The sequence below is a fragment of the Anser anser genome (assembly GCF_964211835.1).
Source record: "Anser anser genome assembly, chromosome: 10".
Classification (NCBI taxonomy): domain Eukaryota; kingdom Metazoa; phylum Chordata; class Aves; order Anseriformes; family Anatidae; genus Anser; species Anser anser.
The window spans coordinates 6,749,026-6,761,288 of NC_139730.1; the positions used below are offsets into that span (position 1 = coordinate 6,749,026).

At 47.5% G+C, this 12,263-nt stretch overlaps 1 long non-coding RNA gene across 1 annotated transcript; it reads right to left on the reverse strand.

The window, feature by feature from the left end:
• Positions 1 to 323: 323 nt before the first annotated feature.
• On the reverse strand, positions 324 to 7,505 carry LOC310904734. The gene is made up of 2 exons (XR_014588584.1): positions 6,517 to 7,505; positions 324 to 5,202 (listed from the first exon to the last, which is right to left on the reverse strand). It is a non-coding gene; the product is annotated as an uncharacterized lncRNA (long non-coding RNA).
• Positions 7,506 to 12,263: the final 4,758 nt, after the last annotated feature.

A 12,263-nucleotide genomic window follows, 5' to 3' on the forward strand; every position in this document is an offset into this window, starting at 1 on the left:
CAGAGTAGATAAAGCATAGACCTTCCAGCCGAGTCCCAGCTGCTGTTTTCTGAAGCTGGAGCAGCTGAACAGAGTTGCCTTGGCTCTGGGGTCATTTCTGCCTGTCCCTTCTGGCTTTGCAGCAGCAGGAGGTGCAAGAACAGCCCTGACAGGTTGCAGTCCCAGAACTGGGAAGTTCAGACGTTAAAGAGGGAAGATGCCACCAGGAGGTTCGAATATCACTGAGGGACACCAGGATGCCCAAAGGTGCATGTATGAAAAGAGGCAACTGAGTACAGGACTCAGCAGGCTCTTGCCTTGGCATGGGACACTGTGGTAGGGAGTTGGCAGTCTGCAGCAGGCCATCAGGACTGATTTGGGCAGGCAGGGTGCTGTGGTATGCCAGCTTCCCAAGAGCAGATCCCAAAGAGCTTAGTGTGCTTCCAGCACATGGTGGTCTCTCAACTCCTTGCTTGACTTGCCTGCTGAGCAGGAATGACACCAGGGCAGATCTCAAGGCCTGGGTGCAACTCCACTCTAGCAGGGATGGAAAAAGCCCAGGGGACAAAAATAAGCTGAAGAGAGAGGCCTCTTAGCATATTTTTTTTGCTGCTCCTGTGCAGGAGCTTGTCTATCCCATAGGAACAAGCTAGCTTAAAATCCAGGAAACAGCTGCTAAATGGCAGAGGTGTCTTTGCACTTGTATGAAGATCATGACTGGACTGTGTGAACTCAGGCTTCTGGAGATAAGCTCCAAGGGCGGGTAGATGTCACCTCATTTTGCTTTGTTGAAAGGCCGTTTTGGAAGGAATGATGCAAAAACTGCCCTTCCTCACCTGCCTTTCTCCTCTCCCCTCCCTTGCTGCTGCTGTTGGGAGTTAAACGTCAAGTCAATTGAGCGATTTTCCAGTTTGCTCTGACAGTTGGGGAGATTTGTGACCAGCTGGAGGTCCTGTGGCACCCAGTGATGGACCAGGTCAAGGTAGCACCATCTCCCTCTCTAATGAGCCCAGCAGTGTGGCTAGCAGGTCCCAATGACTGCTGCAGCCGAGAAGTCCCTCTGCGATAAAGGTCACCTCCGAGTTAGCTTAAGACATTTTCTCAGAGGTTTTTGTAGACGTATAGGCTTGTGGCTCTGAATTTAGCTTGATCTGGGTGATACAGGCTGTCAGAAAGCTTTCATTCTCCTGCTTTCAGAGGTATAGCAGCACTCAGTAAATCTGCTCAGATGTCAGACAAAATAAATGCCAAAGAGGCGAACCACTGCTATTTACTGATGAGGTCTCTCCTGTCGCCCAGCTGTGCTGGCACCTTCAACACCAGCCCTTGCTGCAGAGCCAAGGCAGAGGCTCTGGGTGTGCAGTGCAGGGGAGTTTTTCAGAGCACATTCGGAGGCTGGTGACCCTCAGACACGCCTGGGAGGACATCAACCCCAGGCATCCTCCTGCAAGGGGGAGAGGGCAGCATGGAGAGCTGGGCCTGCTTTCCCTGAGCTTTCACAGTGAAGTGGGCACAGGCAGCGTTTCCAACCCAGAAAAAGCTGAATCTCCGTTCTCAAGCTCTGCCAGTCACAATTCATTCACAGAATGCCTATTAGAAAGTTGCTTTTGTGATGGGCTTAAAAAAAAGTTGGCTAATTGGCTTTTGGCCTATTTAGGTGCACGAGGCCTAGTACTACAGAAAAGGCACTTTTGAAGGGAAGGGTCTCTGGGAGATTATTTCTTTCGATAGCTTTATGTAAAATCTCTCTACTTCTCCACCAGAGTTGAATCGAACCTGCTGATATTACATTGCAAGCTTTGCCCCTGCCTTTTCACCCGCTTCTGCCTCTGTTGCGCTCAGTCTGATAACGACTTCAAGGGACGAGAGCTCGGGCCTCCTCACAATGGGCCCACTCGTATCTCCAGGACTAATTTTGGATATGAGGATGAAAACTACTGTCAAGGTTCCATTTGTGAAAGGGTCTTTAATTCTGAGAGAGGGATGATTTTTGATTCTATCTAGGGAAAATGAGTACACTGAGGGGGATTTAGTGCACAAGGGCCCACACAGCATCGGTTCCACAGGCCACCACTTTTCCGTCTCTCCTTAGCTGATGTGATACCTACAGAAGAAATAGACCCAAAACGCACTCTGGGAGAGAAAGGTCCACGAAAGATGGGCTCACACAAAGGTGGCTGCAGTGGTTTTAAGATGTTGCCTCCTCCTCAGAGGGGCCAGCAGATGGCAACATGGGCCTGGAGCTCAGTTGCACCCCAGCAGGCTCTTGCCACCCTTCAAAGCCACAGTCTGCCAGACACAGACCTGTGCAGAAGAGGCTGAGATGAGAGAAGCTTTGGCAAATTGGCAGCAAACAGCTGGAGGCTGTGATTTCTTGAGCAGTTGCAGCAGGAATTCGTCTGCCAGCGCTCTGTAACCAGGATGTCCTATGAGTACGAGGCTGAATGCCCATTTCCAGCAAGGCTTAGGTCAATCGAGATCATTTTGTTCCCCAGCCATAGAAAAACAGTCTAAGTGGATTGATGCAATCGCCTCAAGCGGAGTTCAAAAACTCTTTGGAGATTAGGACTATGGTCTTCTTTGAAAATAGATAGTCCCTCACACAACAGAGCCCTGACTTTGGTTAGGCCTACTGCAAATTAATAAGTGTAATAAATTATATAATGGATGGAAGAACTTAAGCAAAACACTTCTGCCCAAGAAGGCAGAAGCGATTTTTCAATAGAGCACTTTTCAGGTTTTCACCAGGCTTCAGCTGCTTTTTGAATAATGAAGTAGATAACAAATGAAATACATATGCTTAAACCACGATCCTAATTGAAACACATTATGGTCGAACAGGGCATGTTCTACACAGGCAGAGATCAGTGTGATAAAGCAAGGAACAAGATGGAATAGTGCTTCAGAAGTGTTTAAAAGCTCTTTCCATTTGGCAGGAGTGGCTCACATTTGCAAAACATTTATTCAAGTCTTAGTTGAAAATAAATCCTTGAATGTAGCTATGCTATTGAGAGGTTGCAAAGTGGCAGTGGCCTCTTTAATCATTGTCCCATTCAAGCCCTAATCAGCACAGCATATGCAGGACTGAGTGGTAGGAGCGAGAATTCACCTTCTCAGCAGGGTGAGGCTGCATGTGTCTCTTCTTTCTAATTAGAAGCTCTATTCAGATGTTAATCAGCAACGCCATGATTAAGGAGGATTAAAGAAAACACTTGGACTTTGCTTCACTGATGTGGCTAAAGAGGTTTTTCCTTTTTTGTAGGAAAAAAAAAAAAGGGATGTTCTGATGGAAGTCGGTTTGATTTCTGAGTCTTGTTTGACCTCACCTCAGCAGCAAGGATGTCACCTGCTCCTCGATGCTGCAGTGATGGAGGGCAGATGTTTCACATCCAAGGCTTTCTGCCTTTTGTGAGCCTTCCGAGCCACCGGCCCTTGGTTTCCACTGCTGATCTGCTGAAGTGGGGATGAACAACTCAGCCCCTGCAGCCAAGAGGAGCTTGGGAAATACTGAAGACAAAAATGGATTGAGAAAATAATAAGTGAATCTGAGCTGCATATGAGAAGTCAATGAAGGAATATTCCTACAACTGACAGGATTAGACCTAGCCTGGCAACTGGAAGGGACAAAACTGCTGGTGATGCTGCTGGGATAACTCCAAGACAGAATAAAGATGGACTACAGACCCAATGGGCACTTTGACATCTACCACTTCTCTGCTCTCCCTTATCCAAAGGGAAGGGTTGCTACTTCACCGGAGATGGCCTCCAACACCCTCTGCAAGGCACTTACACCACGTGCCATGTCCTGCTCAGCGGTGCCACGTCATTCCCTGTGCCTTCCCGTGCCCCACAATTAGAGGAAACAAAAAGCACTCTTGTGTTTCTTCTGAGAGATGAGCTCAGCTGGCATAAAATGAAACCATTTGTCTAATGGTCTAATATTTGGAAAAAATCCCTTCAAAGAGACTGTACTGGAACTGGCTAGCCCTCCAAATACATGAAATGATTTAATTGAAGGTGACAATTTAAATGGGATTTTTAATGGATAGTGACCTCACTGAAATCCGTATTTTTACCATTACAAAAAAGTTAACAGCAGGTAAGTCCATTGTACATTTTCTGTTTTTTTTTTTTTTTTTTTTAAAAAAGAAAAGTTCTCCTCCCAAAATGGATGTAAATATAACCAAAATCCCAACATGCAAATATTCCTCTGTGAACTCCAGTGCCAGGGTGTACTCCCTTCATTTGCATCTCTCAAAAAAAAAAAACCAAAGCAATCAGTTCGTTTCTGGTGGAGAATTTGGATGCAGCCTCCTGCATCAGTGCATAATCCTCAGCTCAGTGCTCATTAAGCCGTGATGATTCACGACTGGCTCCTCCAGCTGAGACACAGGACGGGTTCAGCCCTGAGTTGCCCTCACTATCTGGAGGCATTTAGCTCTGGGGGGTGGCAGCACACAGACTGCTGTGGGTTTTTGGAGGCTGGCTCTGTTCTGCAAAGTTAAGTGTTGACTTCAGCTGAGTTTCTGACTGTACAAAACTAGCTCAGGCAAGCAGCGATTCGACCCTGCACCATATATTATATATGATTGCTTGGGGCAAAAAACTACCAGTGTCTTTAATTCTTCTTGGTACTATGCAGGGGGAAAATAGTGGTGGCAATAATAGGCTGTGTGCTTGTGGAGTATTTCCAGACTGGATTCATTTTAGAAAGGTTAGCACAGAGTTGTCAGGGACTTCTGAAAATTAGGGGTTTTCAAAGCATACAATTCCCATGTTGAGATGCTGCTGGCAGTCAATATCCAGGCTGAATCTTCAAACATCAGCTGGGCCTTCAGCATACCTTTGTGTCATCCTAATAGACATTCACATCTCAGCCACCACCACTCAAAATAGCACCTTTTTGAACTGGAGTCCTGTTCTATCTAACGGAGATAGACTGTAATCTTGGGAGGTAGAGCTCTGCTGGGTTTGATGTATCCAGGAAGGATAAAAATGATAGCTGAGGTCTGGTAGAATAGATGGTTGTATGAGCTATACAAGTTCATGGGCTGCTAACCCATGGCGACATCCACATCACCCCACTGTCACTGCTGCTGGTACCTGCACAAGGTAATTGAGTATGGCTGGATCTACTGCTGATGTGACACTTAGACACTGGTGTAGCTGCACAGGAAAATCAGGGGTGGACGTGCTGCGACCAAGTATGTCAGAGGAAGGTGACTGGAAAACAATTATTCACCATTCTCATAGCAGAAAAATGAGGGATCACGAAATTAAATCCTTAAGTTGCAGAATTAAGCAAAGATAAACTCTTTTGCACATATTTAAACCGCGGAACACACTGCCACAAGGATGACATGCAAGACAACAATATCCGTGGTCAGAAAAAAATAAAATAATCAAATGTTGTTAAAAAGAAAGATGTAAATATTGGCTGAAAGTGCCTACACTATACTGCTTAAAGCTAGAAGGATACACCGCCATACATTTCCTTTGTGCCTATACCAAAAAACTTCCGTTGCTGATCACTGTTGAAGACAGAAATGGGAGCACAGTGGAGTTTGGTTAGGCTGACTACAACCATTCTTACATCCTTATGAAAGTGTTCTGCTCACAGGTTGCCCTTTCTAGGGAATTTCAGGATCTCTGGACAGCATTTTGACAAATTTTGGAAACTAACTGTATACAACAATGTTTTAACTTTAACAAGGACTGCCCTGTTGGCTGATAGCCATTAATTGCAAGAGTCCCTCCATAGCCTAGTGAATCACCATGACTCCTAATGGTCTTTCCTACCACCCGAGCAGTTCCGAGGACAGACAAGTCCCCTGCTAGCAATGCCATCCGCTGTCGATGCGGCAAGATAGCATTGTGCATTTCTCCTTGTACTCTGGGTCTCGGTTTCTCTGTCCTCAGGGCATGCTAGCAGACTGAGAGGAGCCTGTCTCAGCCTCCCAGCTGCCCAGGTCTCCAACGCTTTACTGCTGTCACTGTGGCCGTGCCCACTCGGCGTAATTCAGTGCTCCGCAGAGCTGCATCAGCCAGCTCAGAGTCAGGCAGCATCTGCACTGTTGGCACCCAAGCTGCACTCACACAGAACTCCTTTCAAGTCAACACATATTATTTCTCACCCACAGGGCTACTTTGGCATCTCTTGCACCTTTGCGCTATAGAGACACACCTTTCCTTAATTTTAAGCACACATTAATGAGGTCCCCTTAGTTATTGCCAAAACCATAAAGACTAACGACTGCAAAGAACAGCCACTGCACCGGCACTGTTCTCAACAGCTTAGGAGAAAGACTGGGAAGGATGAATTCCCTGCAACCCATGTCTTCCACCTAACCAAAACGGGGTTTTGCATCAGACCCCTTCTGCATGCCTGAGCATTGGACACATTTCTCCAGCAATGAAAGTCCCCTGAGGTATTTAAGATAAAACATAAAACAAGAGAGCCACAAACCACTGAGGTTTTGATCCGAGACCATTACACTTCCCACATACTTAGAAATACATTCATATCCTATTACTTACTTGCTTCTGTCAGCTAACAGCATCTCCAGAAGACTCCCTCCAAGCTCACCTACTTCTCAGCCTGCAAAGAAATAGAGATCGTGATTGATGATCGCAGGCAGATGTGATGAAAGCATCCCAATCAGAGGCACAACACTGTTGCCTGAGTAATGGCTTTCCCACCCCCACAGGAGGCAGCACGCACCCGGTGCTGAGCTTGTTGTTCTGGTGGGCAGGATCCTGCTCCATCAGATGTAGACAAACAGCCACAAGTGCACTTTGCAACGCACGATGAAAGCAAATAGATAAAGCTCAAAATACCTCCCTGCCCTTGTCTGTACTCCTGTTAACATCCTGGCATGAGTGTTAGTCTGTTGCAGTCATTTGTTTTAAGATTGTACTTGGCTTGACAGGGAGTCTAGACAGAAGTGTGCTCCGCTCATCTGACAAGTTCCCATTGCTCTTCCTTGCGTTGGGGGAATCTTGGAGGAGCTGGTGCCTTGAAGGCATAGCTCAGCCCTGCAGGGCTGGGGGCTTTAGTGCAGAGCACGCTAGGGGAGGTGCTGGCTGAACGCAACGGGTCTCCAGAAGCAGGGGAGGAAGGTGCTCTTCTTCCTCTGGAGCAGGGCGGAGACATTTCAAGATCCATGACCACAAAACCTATTTCCAGATCAAGAGAAGAAGGAGCAGTTGATAAGCTGCCAAGGCCATTGTGATAGATAGATAGATAGATAGATAGATAGATAGATAGATAGATGGATAGATAGATAGAAAGAAAGAAAGAAAGAAAGAAGGAAAGCAAGCAAGCAAGCAAGCAAGCTTTTTAGGGCACCAGGATCACAGGCTAGGACACTGCTTTATACACATCTCCATTCTTCACGCATATCTCCATCTGTGTGAAAGGGGTCCCACCTCCCTGGTGGGACCCAACCTGGATCCCTTCGCTGCTTGCAAAAGTCAGCAGGAACTGGAAGGAGCTGCATTTCAGTGATGTATCCTCCAAGACGCTGTAATTCTCCCCCCCAAGGCTGTTCTTTGTCATCCAAAGGCACCCTCATAGTGCATCCTCTTTGGCACGTGCAGGTAACCTCTGTCATAAAGCGGTCACCGTGTGCCTGCTTTCTTGTAATGCCACTCATTGCAACAGTCCTGATGGCCTCTGAGCAAAGACCAGCCAACACAGAGCCTTTTGGGGGTCACCAGGGATCCTGAACCCCCATTCTCCATGCATGGTTGATAAACAGGGATGAGGCAGCCCACCAGGTAGGACAGTCCCACTTTACTGCCAGGCTCGTACCACCGATACAGCAGCTCTTACAGCAGCAATAATCAACCACAGAGTCAAGGAAAGACAGGAAAGGCCAGGTTCACGTTAGATAAGGGAAGGGTGAAAAAATGACAGTGTGACAGACAATGGCATGAGAATTCCCTCCACACAACGATGCAACTTCTCAGCTAGTGCTGCTGGGTCGCATCGAGAGCTTCAGCTGTGGGCATTTCCCAAATGACACCTTTTTTGTGGCCCACGGGGCTGGGAAGGCAGAGAGGGAGTGAAAGCAATGAGAGATGTGGCTATTTTGGGACAGAGAGCTCAGAGAGCCCTGGAAGCAAGGACAAACACTCCTGTGGGTTTGGGTTTGGGTTTCGCACTTCTGCAAGATGTTCATGTGCAAGTACCCATCCTCTGTCTTCCCACAACAATTCTCCACATTGCACATGCACGTGCATGAAATTGTCTTGTAATACCCAAAAATCTGCTTCCGAGGGCCAATATTGCTAGTTCAGACCCCTGGATGCTGCACAAGGCAGAGCGCACCAGCCTGGTCCGGGCAGCCTGGCCCCTCTCGCTGCAGCCCTCTCACCCCTCCGCCGGCTGGGGAGACCAACATTTTTGGCCGCAGCTCCAAACGCTCCTCTGCTGATGAAATATTTATTATGACATGTTGCCTAGCAATGACCAGACTGCCCTGAACATGCAGGAGATAAAACATACTACGGGATGCGGGAACCAGGGAGAGACAGTGGAAGACAAAAATCAAAGGAAAAATAACTCCAGACGGTCACCGATTTTGCTGGGTTTGGAACAATTTGCTAGCAAGAGATGAAAAATAGATTTTGCTCAGTAAAGTGTTGGATTGCTCAGACTAATTTCACCAGCTAGGTAGCGGGCTTACAGGGATAAAAGCAGACAGTCAGGAAGCACTTAGCAGTTATGTAGCAAAATGGGTTATTTTTGTCACTGCTCGGCGGTGTGTGTCCGGACAGCACGGTGCTGTGGTGGTGTCTTCCTGCTCGTTGTCAATGTGCCAGAGCTAATTAAAGCAAGCTGGGCCTATCCACGGAGTGGGATTTACTGAAACAAACTAATCAGGAAGGCAAAAATAGCCGTGGATTTCTGCCGTTCGGAGGGAATTTGTCTGCTCGGGAAGAGGATGGCAGGGAGAGCCGACATCAGATGTCTGTTTCGCCATCTGATGCTTCTCATTCATCCCACTGTATACTCAGAGCGCTTGCAGGGTTGGTTTTGTTTTGTTTTTACCTCCCAGATTTAATCCCGTTTCCAACAAGCTGAATAGCCAACAGGTGAGAGAGGTAACATTTCCGAAAAACAAGCGCTTTAGAAAAGCTGTCGGCGCATTCGCCTTTTGATGGAACTCAGCACAAAAGAGAGGGAAAAAGGGAAAGAGAGAAGTCCTTTTTCTGTGAAAAGAGATCATCTCGCGACTTCATTCACCCTGTTTGTTTGCTGGAGCCTTTGCAGAGGCCAGCTGTTAATAGATGGGCTGCATGAGCCTTCTCATTCAATTTATCACCAGGCTTGCACAAAACGATTCTGCTGCTTTCGCGGGGGCATAGTCAATCTAACTATCTCGCACGTCGGGTAAAGCCCTGATTGCTTTAGCATCCATTGCCTGACAGCTTTTATTCTTAGAATAGCCCTGCGGGGAAGGGATTAATGCTCCATTTTACAGATTCACAGAGTAGTGCTTAAAACCAGGAGGAACTTTGGACTACCCAGCCTAACACGGCTCAGGACAACTCATCAGATACCCCTGGATGCCGCCCAGGTTTTTGAAAGTGCCTGATGTCCTCATGGTGTCCCCATGGCAAAACCATGTCGTGGTCCTGCCACCAAGAGGTGGCAAACCCCTGGAGAGCTTGGTCTTGGGAAGCTGTGTAGTCTCAAATCTATGCATCTCCAGTTTCAGCTCCAAGACACTGAAGCCCTGGTCCTCAAAAGCAACAGGGTGCCTTCTTTCACTTTAGGATTTAGTGGGCTTTACACACCTAAAATTTTTAAGGACCTGAATCCCCTTTTCAGGGATCCCGAAGAATCAAACCAGAGCTCCTCAGTCAGAGATGCAACACTGAACTCCCCTTGCCCACCATGATGAGGAGCTCCTCAAAGGTCTTGCTTCGAATGTTCTCACAGTCCTAAAGGATTCAGTCAACCCAGGGCTGTTTAAAATAGCCACAAGTTTTTTCTTTTTTCCCCTTATTTCTTTTATTTATTTATTTATTTATTTGCAAACCAGCGAAGGTATAATTCCAAAGTAATCCCCAGAGGCTGTTGTGGAGACTGGGGCATGGTTAAAGCCCTGTTTAAAACCTGTAAAACCCTAGAAAGGTATTTGTAAACAGGAGAGAGAGCACGGAAGGGGACTGAAAAATATTCGGGTCTGGAGGGTGTGATTTATGGTGACAGATGAGGTAGAGCTTCCTATGTTGGCCAAGTGATGGCTAAACGGGAAGGTGCTAATGGCAAATCTACTTGAAAGAAAAGGTATGAAATATCAAGGACAAAGACCGAGTGCTTCAGGTGGGTGCATGGCAGCGTGCTGGGCCCGCTGGCAGAACGACCTGTGCAGCAGTGAGGTTGCGGTGAGCTGAGGAACAGTCTCCATATGGATCAGAGGAGCTAGTGTTAAGAATTTAAGTAAAAATTTAATGGTCAGGTTGGGAAAAAAAAAAAAAAAAACCACAAACAAATCGACCAAAACAAACAGACAAAAAAACAGGTGTACGGAAGGGAGTTTCCTGGCCAGCCCAGGAGCAGGGCTGTGGGACAGGGCCAGAGCTTTCCCTCCCCAGGTTTCACCGTGCCCACGGGCTCTGGTCTCAGCAAGCTCCTTCAAGCATTTCGTCCACAGCCTGGATTTCTGCACCGCTCTTGCTTTTTCAGCTTCGTCATTTTGACAGGCCAATTCTCTGACATTTTCCCCTCTGCTGGCTCTGCAAGCAGAGGCGACATGCATTACTTGAGCTCCCAGCGCTGTCCTTCCCCAGGCACTACCTTGGCTGCACCAACGCCTGCCAACCTTGCGGCTTTTTCCCCCACTTTTTTATTTCACAGCAGATGTTTGGCTGGGCCCCTCGGGGCTGTTCATTCAGCTGCTTGCACGGTGGAGAGAAATCCCTTTTTCTCCAGGGTGGGTGATGGCTGTGGAGCCGTAGGGAGCTATCGGGGTGTTCGTGCCTTCCTCCTGCAGGTGTTTCAGGGACAAGGTTACCTCGTCCCCTCCCGATTCTCACCCAGAGTCAGCATGGGGGAACTAATTGCCTGCCTTTAATAGATAAACCAAGGGCTGTTTAACCTTTGATGACTGAGTGGATCTGGGAAATGAATCGACCAGTCTTTAACGCAAGGAATTATACAGGCAAAAGAGGCAGAATGAGGAGGCAGGTCTGTTCAGCTGCTAAAAACTGAGGCAAAAGAGGCCGGGACGCGCCCCTCTCTCCCACACCCAAATGAAAGGCTGCCCATCAGAATAGGAGGCTGGGGATGGGGTGATGAGATACGGCACGCCGGTGTCAGGAGCCAGACCCATCAATTACCACGGCAGGAGTGTCGCTGGGGAGATGCCTCCCTCGGCACAGGATCCGATGGTGCTGAGTCGAGACCGTGCCCTGCAGCAGATTTCAGAGGCCCTCGTGTCCCAGCCGATGCTATCGCTGTTAGTAGCAGCTGGAAGAGGGAGGTGCAGGGAGAGGAGGAAGCACCGGCTCCCCTGGGCTCCGTGCCTAGCGTTTCCAGCGATTTGCTGGATGCCCTTGGAAAAGCCAATTACGGTTTTGCTGCCTTGGATTTCTCAGTTGCACAATCCAGAGCTGTTCGCAAGCGTAATTAACCCATAATCTGACCACAGTTTCAGGCTTGTGGTTTGTAAGAGGATGGCGTGATTATTTCAAAAATCATGTATTGAAAGTATTAATAGATTTTTAAGACCTGGAGCAATGACTGTGCTAATTTATTTATACAGCATTTGTTAACCAGATCGCAGAACCTCTTCTGGCAGTATCTACGCTGCAGGCACGCCTGTAAGTCCCCTCTGTGCTATAGCACACCCTCCAAAAAGATGTTAAGTTTTGATTTAAAGATCCCAGGTGACAGAGACTTCATCACATCTGTAGGTCAGCTGTTGGAAGGCTGATTTCCCTGCATTGCTGAAGTATGCCGTATTGCTAGGCTGAGTGTATCCAGGATCAGTTCCCGCTGCGAGAAGATTAAAGAGCCGTAAATGTGAGCAATCTCTAACCCAAGTAGGAAGCTGCAGACTGTGACTGAGTGAGCACTTTGCATGCTTGTGGATAAACTGAATAGATTAGGGTTTAAGCCTCTCAGAATAAAGCAGGTTTTTGAGATCTTAAATAATTCCTGGAACTCTCCTCTGAAATCTTTCTGATTTTTCCAAACTCTCTTGGAGCTTTAGGTGTCAAAACTGAAGAAAGTATCAAACGCAGTCTCAATGACAATAGATTTAGATGTA